Genomic DNA, 10,107 nt, shown 5'->3' with positions numbered 1-10,107 from the left:
TGCTTGATCAATTTGACTGTTAAAACTTGTGCATAGTTCACGAAGTTCTTGTATTGTGTTTTTTAATCTCCATTAATTCACTTATATTCCTCTCTAAATTGTCTATTCGCGTTAGCATTTCATCAAACCTTTTTTCAAGGTTCTTAGGTTCTTTGCATTGGGTTAGAACATGTTCTTTTAGCTCACAGAAGTTTCTTATTATCCACCTTCTGAAGCCTGACTCTGACAATTCATCACACTCATTCTCTATCAGGCCTTGTTCCCTTGCTGATGAGGAGCTGTAATCCCCTGAAGGAGGAGAGGCATTCTGGTTTCAGATGTTTTCAGCCTTTTTGCGCTGGTTTCTTCCCATCTTTGTGGATTTATCCACCTGTCGTCTTTGTAATTGCTGACTTTCAGATTGGGTCTCTGAGGGGACATCCAGCTTGTTGATGGTGATGTTATTTCTGTTTCTTTGTTTTACTTCGGTGGACGCCCTCCGCCACAGAGCTGGACCTTCTGGGGTTCAGCTGTGCTTGCTGTGAAACTGTCAGCCGTCAGCATTTCCAATTGCTGTTTCCTTGTGGGGGTGGGACCAGCTGAGCCTGATCACCTGGCTCTCCGCCTCAGAGTTCCCTTTTTTTCTTTTCCTAATTGAACAATCAATTCTCTCCCAGGTGCCCCAGTCACCCACCGAAAAGGCGCCGGGATCTATGCAATTTCCCGTGCAGTGACCACGCTGGCTGAAACAGTGGCATTGAGATTCGTGGCGCGTTTCTGCCCGGGAATCTTCCGGTCTGGCTCCCAGCTTCAGTCCCCTTTTCAATCAGCTGGATGGGTGACTCTGCCCTCCCAGAGCTCCAAACACCAACCAAAAGGCACCCAGTCCCTCATACTCCGCACTGAGAACCACTGTGCAGGGACACCAGCAAAACAGCTGCACCAGCCAAAAGAGTTGCGCTAGTGATCCGTGGGGCTCCTCCGCTGGGAATCTCCTGGTCTGTAGGCAACAAAAATTCATCTGGAAGTCTGGCGTCCACTCACTCCCTGTGCCTTCACTGGGAGCTGCAATCCTGAGCTGCTGCTAGTCAGCCATCTTGGATCTCTCTCTCCACCTGAGGTTCTTGAAGGTCCTGTCCTGTGCTGACGTGCCTGCTGACATTCCTGCATGGTTAATTGATTCTGTCATTTCTAATTGTGAGCTCATATCAGTGAAGCTCACTCTGTAATTATGCTGTGTGGTGTGAATTAAGAGTGTGTCCCCACAAAGCAGTTTGTTTCTGCTAGACACCCAGGGAAATTACCAGCCTAGACCACGTTGGCTCATTGCTCAGCCGGACGGGTTGGTAGCTCTTAGACTCTGCAGGTAAAGTAAATGCAAGCCCCACCCCTACCTTAGGGCAGGTGAACAGATTCCTTTCTTCCCACCCAAAGCCTGAGTCACAGCATAGCAAATATGCTTCTGTGCCACCTGCCCTAATGGGCAGATTGTTCTTCAAATCTGTCCTTTTGTAGAAGATGCAGCACTCTGTGGGTTCTGACCTTATATACATGTTTTCAGCTCCATGTTTCTACCATGAGAAGGCCCAACACGATGCTCTTTTCCCAGCATGGAAATTAAAATCTAAACCCCTTGGTTAGAAAGATAAGCAAATCTCCCAAGGCAATAACAGCAGCATTTGTCTCTGACTGCTCTGCTTCTTAGGTCCTGTTCTGTTTTGGCCTAAAGGTGTCCCTCACTTTCTTGCAAGTGGAACCTCACATTTTTATCCAGTATTTCAAGTTTTTGTTGTTTTCTATAGCAAAACAATAGTTTTGTCATTTAAAAAAAAAAAAAAACAGTTTCGGGGTATGTGGATTACATCATTGATAAAAATAGAAGCCCTAATCTGTGTATTTTTTAAGTTCTTAAAATTTGATATTAAATTCAAAAAGAATACCAAAGAACTCTTTGGAGCCCTAAGCTACTTATTTAAACCATAGAGTATGAATATATTGAATGACTTATTCTTATAATGACTTATAAGCTAATCATGGAGTCAAGGGAATGTTCAAATTTAAATTTCCTCATACTGAAGCTCAAGGAACACTCAGAAACCTTCCTGAGTCAGCATCCTTTTCTCAAAAGCTTAACTGCCTGCAGCAACACCTTTCCAAGGCCAGTGAGTAAGAGAGGAAATACGCCCATGTGTTTCCCTTCTAGGACTGCCAACCTGCCAAACTGTTATTCTCTTCCATTTGTGGGCTAATTAAGCACCATGATTTCATTCTATTAAATATAACAATGCTAAATTTGTATGTGTGTGTGTGTGTGTGTGTGTGTGTGTGTGTGTGCATGTCTGTATGTATTCAGAATACTTGATAACACTTCATATACTGCCTATTTTCCAATGCCTAAATTCACACTTAAAATCAATTTATCCTGTTTCTCTTCTTTGCAGTTAACTTTTTGCTGGGAGCATAGAAATATATTTATTTCTAAGTCAAATTTTTCCCTAAGTAATTACATTCCTTAAGATTCTCCTTCTACTGCTTTAAATCTGGACTTGGTTGAAATCATTCTATCAGAATGTGAGCTCCTAGAGGGCAGGGACTTTGTCTTCTTCAGCCCTATAACTTTTGCCATATAGTTTGTGCTCAGCAAATATATGTTGAATAAATGAAAGAACCTTTGAGCTTTTCCAAATTAACTTCTCTCCCAAAGCTGGAATTCTCTTTAATGGAATCTCTGAAACCCGGATTTGCCTAAATACTTCTACTGACACAGAGTTTTCAATAGCAGGAGGAAGCCTGTTCCGTTTATGGCTAGACCTGGTTATTTGCTTGGTTTGGGTTTTTTCACTTGAATCACTCTACACCCACACCTGTTCCACATGGTCCAGTTTATTCTTCTGCGGTAGTGTTCCACTGTGTTGTGACTGTTTATGTCCCTCTTCCTAAGTTCATGTGTTCTGATAACATCACACCCTAACTGCCAGTGTGATGTTATCAGGAGGTGTGACCATTGGGAGGTCATTGGTATCATGGGGAGGGAGATATCATGAATGAGATTAGTGTCCTTATTAAAGAGGCCCCAGAAAGCTGCCTGGCTCCTTCCATCATGTGAGGACACAGGGGAGAAGGTGCCCTTTATGCACAGGAAGCAGGCACCTTTGCTGGCACCTTGATCTTGGACTTCTCAGCTTCTAGAACTGTGAGCGATAAATATCTGTTGTATACAAGCCGCCCCAGTCATGGTATTCTGTTCTTGTTACAGCAGCCCAAATGGATTGTGACATGCTCCCCAGGGTTGCACCTGATTCTGCACGGTAGCCTGTAAAAACACAGCTGCCTTATCTTATAATACATTCTTAGAGCTGGGCACCATCTTAGGTTTTGTCCTGGAAATCAGCATTTTTTAGAATTTTCTCCACAGGTATGGATGCAGTTGGTTCATGGGCCAGCATGAATGCATCACTATATTCTGGCAACAAGTTCACCCCAAATTTCTCTCCTCCACAGTTGAATGTTTCTCATTCTTGTAACTGGTCCTGTGAGATGGTAGTTTTCATCTCTTGGCTTGGTCTAATCCAGACATCCCTTCTGAAGATACAACACCCATATAAATGGACACACAGTCTAAGTGCTGTCAGCACACCACAGGCAATGACAGAAACGGCGTGACACAGTTTTTCTATCAGTGTGGCCTGAGCATTTCCATTGCCTTAGGTTTTGTCCCATTTTTAACTTACCATCGGCTAAGTCTCTAGTTCTTTCTCATAAGCATAGCACACACAGCCAGGAAAAGAAACCTAAATGTGGAAATCTCCATTTCCTCTTTTTAAATTTTAAAATGATTTTTGGTAAATGTTTCAATATTTAGATCAACTGAAAATAATATACATTCCAAGCAAATGACAGAGATGAATGACCCAAAATAAGCCTAGACCTAGACTCAATGCCAAATGTCTTAACTGCTCGATTCAGGGCCTGGAAATGAGAATTTGAAAGAAGCAAGTGAATCGACATAGGGAGATCTTTCAATCACATGTCAATACCCCAGGGAGAGAATCCACCACGGAAAACGCACTAATCAACCAAGCGGGCAGAATGACCTGGCCAGTTACCATAGCCAGCTTCTGTCACCAGCCACACTAGCAGGCTCCTGAACAAAGGAGCCATAATGGCAACAGTGGGGGTTACACATGAGTCCAAAAGCATGGGCTCCTATTCACCAGCTGATCTAACTACTGCTACTATCCAATGTCCAATTTGCAAGCAACAGAGACTACCCCTGAGCCTCCATGACACCATCATCCCTGGAGAAGACTGGCAAGACATGTCTTTGTGAGTTAATTATATCAGACTCCTTTCTGATGCAATGTATCTTAATGGGAACCAACACATTTTTGGGGTAGGTTTTGCTTTTCTTGCCTAGAAACCTCAGTTGGCATCACAATCTGGTAAAATTTCTAAAACTACACACACACACACACACACACACACCAACTAAGCAGCCTACATAACATTGCACTAAGTCAAGAGACGCACTTTACAATAAAAGAATTGTAGCAGTGTATACCTGAGCATGCAATCCCTTAGTCCCATCATATAATAAAACACATGGAAGCAGCTAATTTAATGAAGGCTTGGAATCACCTTTTGAAGACGCAACTGAGGCATCAGCTTGGAGGTGATAACCTGCAAAGATGAACCATCATCCTCCAGGAGGCCACCTAAACCCTTCAAGAAGGACCATCATATGGTGGTTTGCCTCCAATAAATGGTCACAAGAACAAAAGGGGAAGGACGGAGTGGCCCTGCTCATCATTACTCTCAGCGATCTCCTTAGGAAATTTGTGCTTCTCATGCCCACACTCCAGGTACTGTGGGTATAAGGCCCTAGTTGACAGAGAAGGAATGCTTCTTTCAGGGCACACAGTAAGAGTCCCATTATGGTTTTGGCCCACTCTCTTTAAGCTTCTTGTGCCAAGAAGAACAGGAAAAGGACCAACCAGACAGGAAAGTATTCCCCCTTCAACAGGGGCCATCGACCCTGCTCCTTGGGGTGGGTAGGGCTATAGTCATGAGTGGTAGTAGGGAAAATCACCTTGGCACCAGGTGATCTCCCCTGCATGTATTTTGTTACACCCCTGCCCAATCTTGGCAACAAATGTCCAAGTGTAGTTCGTTGTTAACATGGTAGCCAGGTGTTCAGACTCCTTAGGGATGAGGGTCCAGCTCACCCCCATGAGGTCAACCACTTAGACAGGAAGTGCTACTCAGCCAAGGGCAGGGGAATACAGAATGTGTAAGAGTGGAGGAAGACCCGCTATGGCTTTGAGACAAGCTTTAGCAATAAAGACTATAAGACTATAGGGCTCTTCTGAGTTTCCCCACGAAAGGAGAGCAGCTAGAATGCTGGTGCCGTTGTTTAATTAAGCATGATTGTGTGCTGCTATATCATCTGTTAGAGAAAAAGGGAAAAAGATACAAACTTGGAGCATTTGCCAATTACTGTGGTGTAAAAATTTCCTCCATACCCTATTTAAAGCTACCAATGACTTAACAACTGTCTTGCAAAATTCCTGAAAAGTCTAACAATCTGCTGTCACAGTCTGTTACAAGCTGGTTACAGCACACCTTTGAAAGCACATTGCTCTGTGAAGGGAGGAGATCTGAGTCAATCTGGAGTAGATGTTCCAGGAATGTGAGATAGTAGATGCTGTTGCATGTTTCCCGGGTCCCCTGTTCTACCCTTTTCAGGAATGAGCCATCCAGGAATTGCCCTTGGCAAAGGAAGCTGCCTTTCCTAAGGTTTTGCTGGGACTGCCTGCATCTGATGAGGGGCGCATGGGGGGTATGAAGGCTTAGCCCCATTGCTTCAGTGGGACAGCTCTCAAGGGCCATCCTGGCTCCAGCAGGATTCACTGAAGGTCTGTGTTCAACCAAGAGCAACTCAATCACAGTTCACCTCCGCCCTCCACCCAATCATATTCCTCTTACCCCTCAAAAGAAAATATTCCTCAGTATGTCCCAGCATGCAAATCTCAGAGGTTCAGACTCTGTTTCCCAGATCTACAAAACTTAAGAAGACACATTTTTGGCAAGAATTGTCAAAAGAGTGAAGAAGAGAAAGACTGAGAAAGTGAGAGAGAAAATATATAAATAAATCTAATATAGACCAAAAAGGGGACATAACTATAGCGAAAATGAGATTTGAAATAGTGTAAGAATACCCATATACTAATGAATGCGGGGACCTAGATTAGAAAGGGTCTATTGCTAGAAAAATTGGCTGTTTACTCTGCTGATAGTTTATTTTGCTTTACAGAAGCTCCTTAGTATAATCAAGTCCCACATGTCTATTTTCAATTTGTTACAACTGCTTTTGAAGAGACACTTGGGGTGCAGTAGGGGACCTGTGCCTGCCCAGGATGGGGAAGGTTCACTTGGAGTGCAGTAGAGGAGAAAGATATACAAATGCCAAAACAAATACCAAAATACCAGGGAAAAAAGACAGAGACTAAACGTTAAAGAAACGGAAGTAGTGGTCAAAGATCTCTGCTACCAAAAGACCTCCAGTCTCTGACAATTTCCCTTTTAGATCTCCCAATCATTCAAGAAACCATTAATTCCTAAGTTATCTTATCTTAACCTAAAATGCTCACAAAATATTAAAAGAGCAAAATAAATCTGACACACTCATTTTAAGAGATGAATGTAATCTTAATTCTAAAACCAGAAAATGACAATGCAAATTACACACACACACACACACAAACACACACACACACATATATTTGCAAACTCATTTTACTTGTTCTTCATTTACTAAATCATTTATTTAGCAAAAATTCTAAGTAAAATATTAGCCAACTAAATCTAACTGTATGTATTTTTTAAAAATACAATGTGAGCAAGTACAGTTTATTCTAGAAAAGCAAAGAAAAATCTGTGGATGTAATTCACAACATTCATAGACTAACAGTACGTACAATGACATGACTATTTCAATTAATGAAAAATTACTTGACAAGTTTCAGTGTACATTTTATAATAAATGTCTCTGGAATAGAAATCAGTTTCTTAAGCTTCATAAAGCTTATATACTAAAATCTTACAGCAAATGACAAGGGAGAGATGCTAGAAACACTTTAAAATCAGGATAAGACAAGGATGTCCACGATCACCACTTCTGCTCATTCTAATAAGGAAGGAAAAAGCAGCCAGAGATGTAGGAATTGGGAAGGAAGTGACAAACCTGTCATTTTCTGTACCATCTAAGAAATACAAACAGAATCCAGGGACAAAGCTCTTAAACCAGTGCGTGGGTTCAGAAAGAGCACCAAAAACGAGCTTATCCAGGCTGGACTCAGTGGGTCATGTCTGTAATCCCAGAACCTGGAGAAGTCGAGGCTGGAGAATTACTTCAGCCCAGGGGTTTGAGACCAGCCTGGCAAGATGGTGAAACCCTGTCTCTACTAAAAATACAAAAAGTTAGCTGGGCATGGTGGTGTGCATCTGTGGTCCCAGCTACACAGGAGACTGAGATAGGAGGATCACCTGAGCCTGGGAGGTCGAGGCTGCGCTGAGCCATGATCACACCATTGCACTCCAGCCTGGGCATCAAAGTGAGACCCTGTCTCAACAAAAACAACAACAACAACAAAAATAAATGAAATGGGTTTACCCTGCAAAAATGCAATAGCATCGCAACTAGGACACACTGTCGAAAATAAGATGCCGCTAAAAAAGAACTAAAACGCTAAGTATCAAGATATTAATATAGCCAAGAATTTATGAGATGTCTGTGGGAAAAAAACATAAAAACACTGTACAGGACACATTCACGCATGCAACAAAAATGATGGCACACCTGCACGGTGCCATGCGCTATACTGGAGTCTAAAGACAGAGCCAAACATCAAATCAGTCTCTGCTCTCTGAAGTTTAAATGCTAGTGGGAGAGAGAAAATAAAAAAGCAAACATAATAAATTCTACAGGGTAGTATGAGAATGTAAGTTTCATGGGTGCAATAAATGGACTTAGGGATGCTGGAAGGGGGGTCTCAGATTGAAGGGGGTTGCCAAAGTAGGCCTCAGAGAGAGGGTGACAATTGAGAAAAGACTTGAATGAAAAAACAGAGTGAGGCATGGGGATATGTTGGGGAAGAGTGTTCTAGGCAGAGGAAGCAGCCAGTGCAAAGGTCTGGGGTGGAGATGTGCCTGGCATATTCAAGGACCAATGCGAAGGCCAGCGTGGGTGTAGCAGGGTGAATGATCAGGAGATGTAGGAGATGATGTGCAGAGAAATGAGGGGCTGCTGGGCAAGGGAATGATGCATTCTGATTGACATTTTTAAAAATCATTCCTGGCCAGGCGCGGTGGCCAGGCGCTCACACCTGTAATCCCACACTTTGGGAGGCCAAGGCAGGTGGATCACTTGAGGTAAAGAGTTTGAGACCGGTCTGGCCAACATGGTGAACCCCTATCTCTACTAAAACTACAAAAATTAGCTAGGCATGGTGGCGTGACCCTGTAAATCCACATACTCGGGAGACTGAGACACAAGAATCACTTGCATCCGGGAGACAGGGGTGGCAGTGAGCCAAAATTGTGCCATTGTGCTCCAGCCTGGGCAACAGAGAGAGACTTCAAATTAAAAAAAAAAAAAAAGTCATTCCAGATAGATGGAAGATTGGAAAGCAATGAGTAGATACTGAAAATATCTAGGAAGAGCAAAGAGGCTTGGACCACAGAAGCAGCAGGGAAGGCGGCAAGAAGCGGTCAGATTCTGGAAGTATTTTGGAGGACGACTCAACAGCATTTCCTGATTGATTCGCTATAAGGCATGAGAAAAAGAGAGGCGTCCAGGAGGACTCTCAGTTTTTTGGGGCTGAGCAGCTAGAATAATAGAACTGCCACCGAAGTGGAGAGAGCAGGTTGGGAGGGAGACCGCAGGTTCCATCCTGGACATGGCAGCCACCCCAGCAAAGAGGATGGGCCGCAAGCTGGATCAAGGCATCTGGAGTCCAGGTGGGAAGTGAAGGGAGATGCAAATGTGTGAGTCGTGAGCTCACTGCAACCTCCACCTCCCGACTCCACAGCGGTGAGCTTGGAAGAGAGGGAACAGGTGCAGACAGAAGAAAAGAGGTCCCAGGACCCAGGCAGGAGAGGAGAAATCAGCAAAGAAAAAAAGAAAAAACAGAAAGCAGCTGGAGAGGCAGGAGGGAAACCTGGAGGGGGAGACCACAAAAGGCCAGGAACAAGCAGAGGCAGGAGAGTGAGCTGTGACATGCGCTGACGTTGGCTTCAGGAAGCCGAAGGCTGAGGTTTCATCACTGCAGCTCGGTGAAGGGGAACTTATCAACGACAATGCCAAGGGCAGTTTGGGGACGCAGTGAGAAAAGCTGATCACAGTAATTTCAAATTAGAATATCACCTTTGCAACATTTCCATAAATCTAAGATTATTCTAAAACAAAAATCTTCTTTCCTGAAATAGAACAAGAGGAGAGGAACTAGGGACCGGAAGCATGGACAATTCTATCCGAGGTTTGCTGTAAACAGGAGCAGAGAAAAGGGCAATAGCTAAGGAGGAGAGTGGGACCAACAGAATAATTTTTTTTTAAGGAAGAAGAAATAAAAGCGTGTTTCTACACATAGGAGCCAGGAAAGACATAGAAATGATGATGTAGGTGAGGCGGAGGAGGCTCACGCCGCAGCACACCTTTCGATAGGCGACAGGGGACAGGTCCTAGGCACAAGCAGGAGAATTGTCCCACTCTAGGAGCTTGGCAGTTCATCTCTATTGCAGCAGAAGAGAACGTGGAGGCTGTAGATGCAGGTGCAGGCAGGTGGGTAGGTGCAGTGGGAGTTTGGAAATGTTCTCTTCCATGTCTTCAGTGAAGAAGGAACCCAGATCACCAGCTGAGAGAGAGGAGGAAGAGGAGGATGGTGGGAATCCGAGAAGAGGGGAACCTCTTGTCATCTTCACCTAGGAGAATGGAAAAGCCAGTGCACCAGGAAAACGGCACTGCGGACTTGCAGGGGAGTGTGCATGCCACTTGATGTTTTCAGTCATTCATGTAAATGGGACCAGTGAGTGTAGCTGTCTTTTTCTCTAGCCACATTCTATTAAATGGGC

Source organism: Cebus imitator, unplaced genomic scaffold, assembly GCF_001604975.1.
Source record: "Cebus imitator isolate Cc_AM_T3 unplaced genomic scaffold, Cebus_imitator-1.0 Scaffold41, whole genome shotgun sequence".
NCBI lineage: Eukaryota > Metazoa > Chordata > Mammalia > Primates > Cebidae > Cebus > Cebus imitator.
This window is presented reverse-complemented; position numbering follows the sequence as displayed.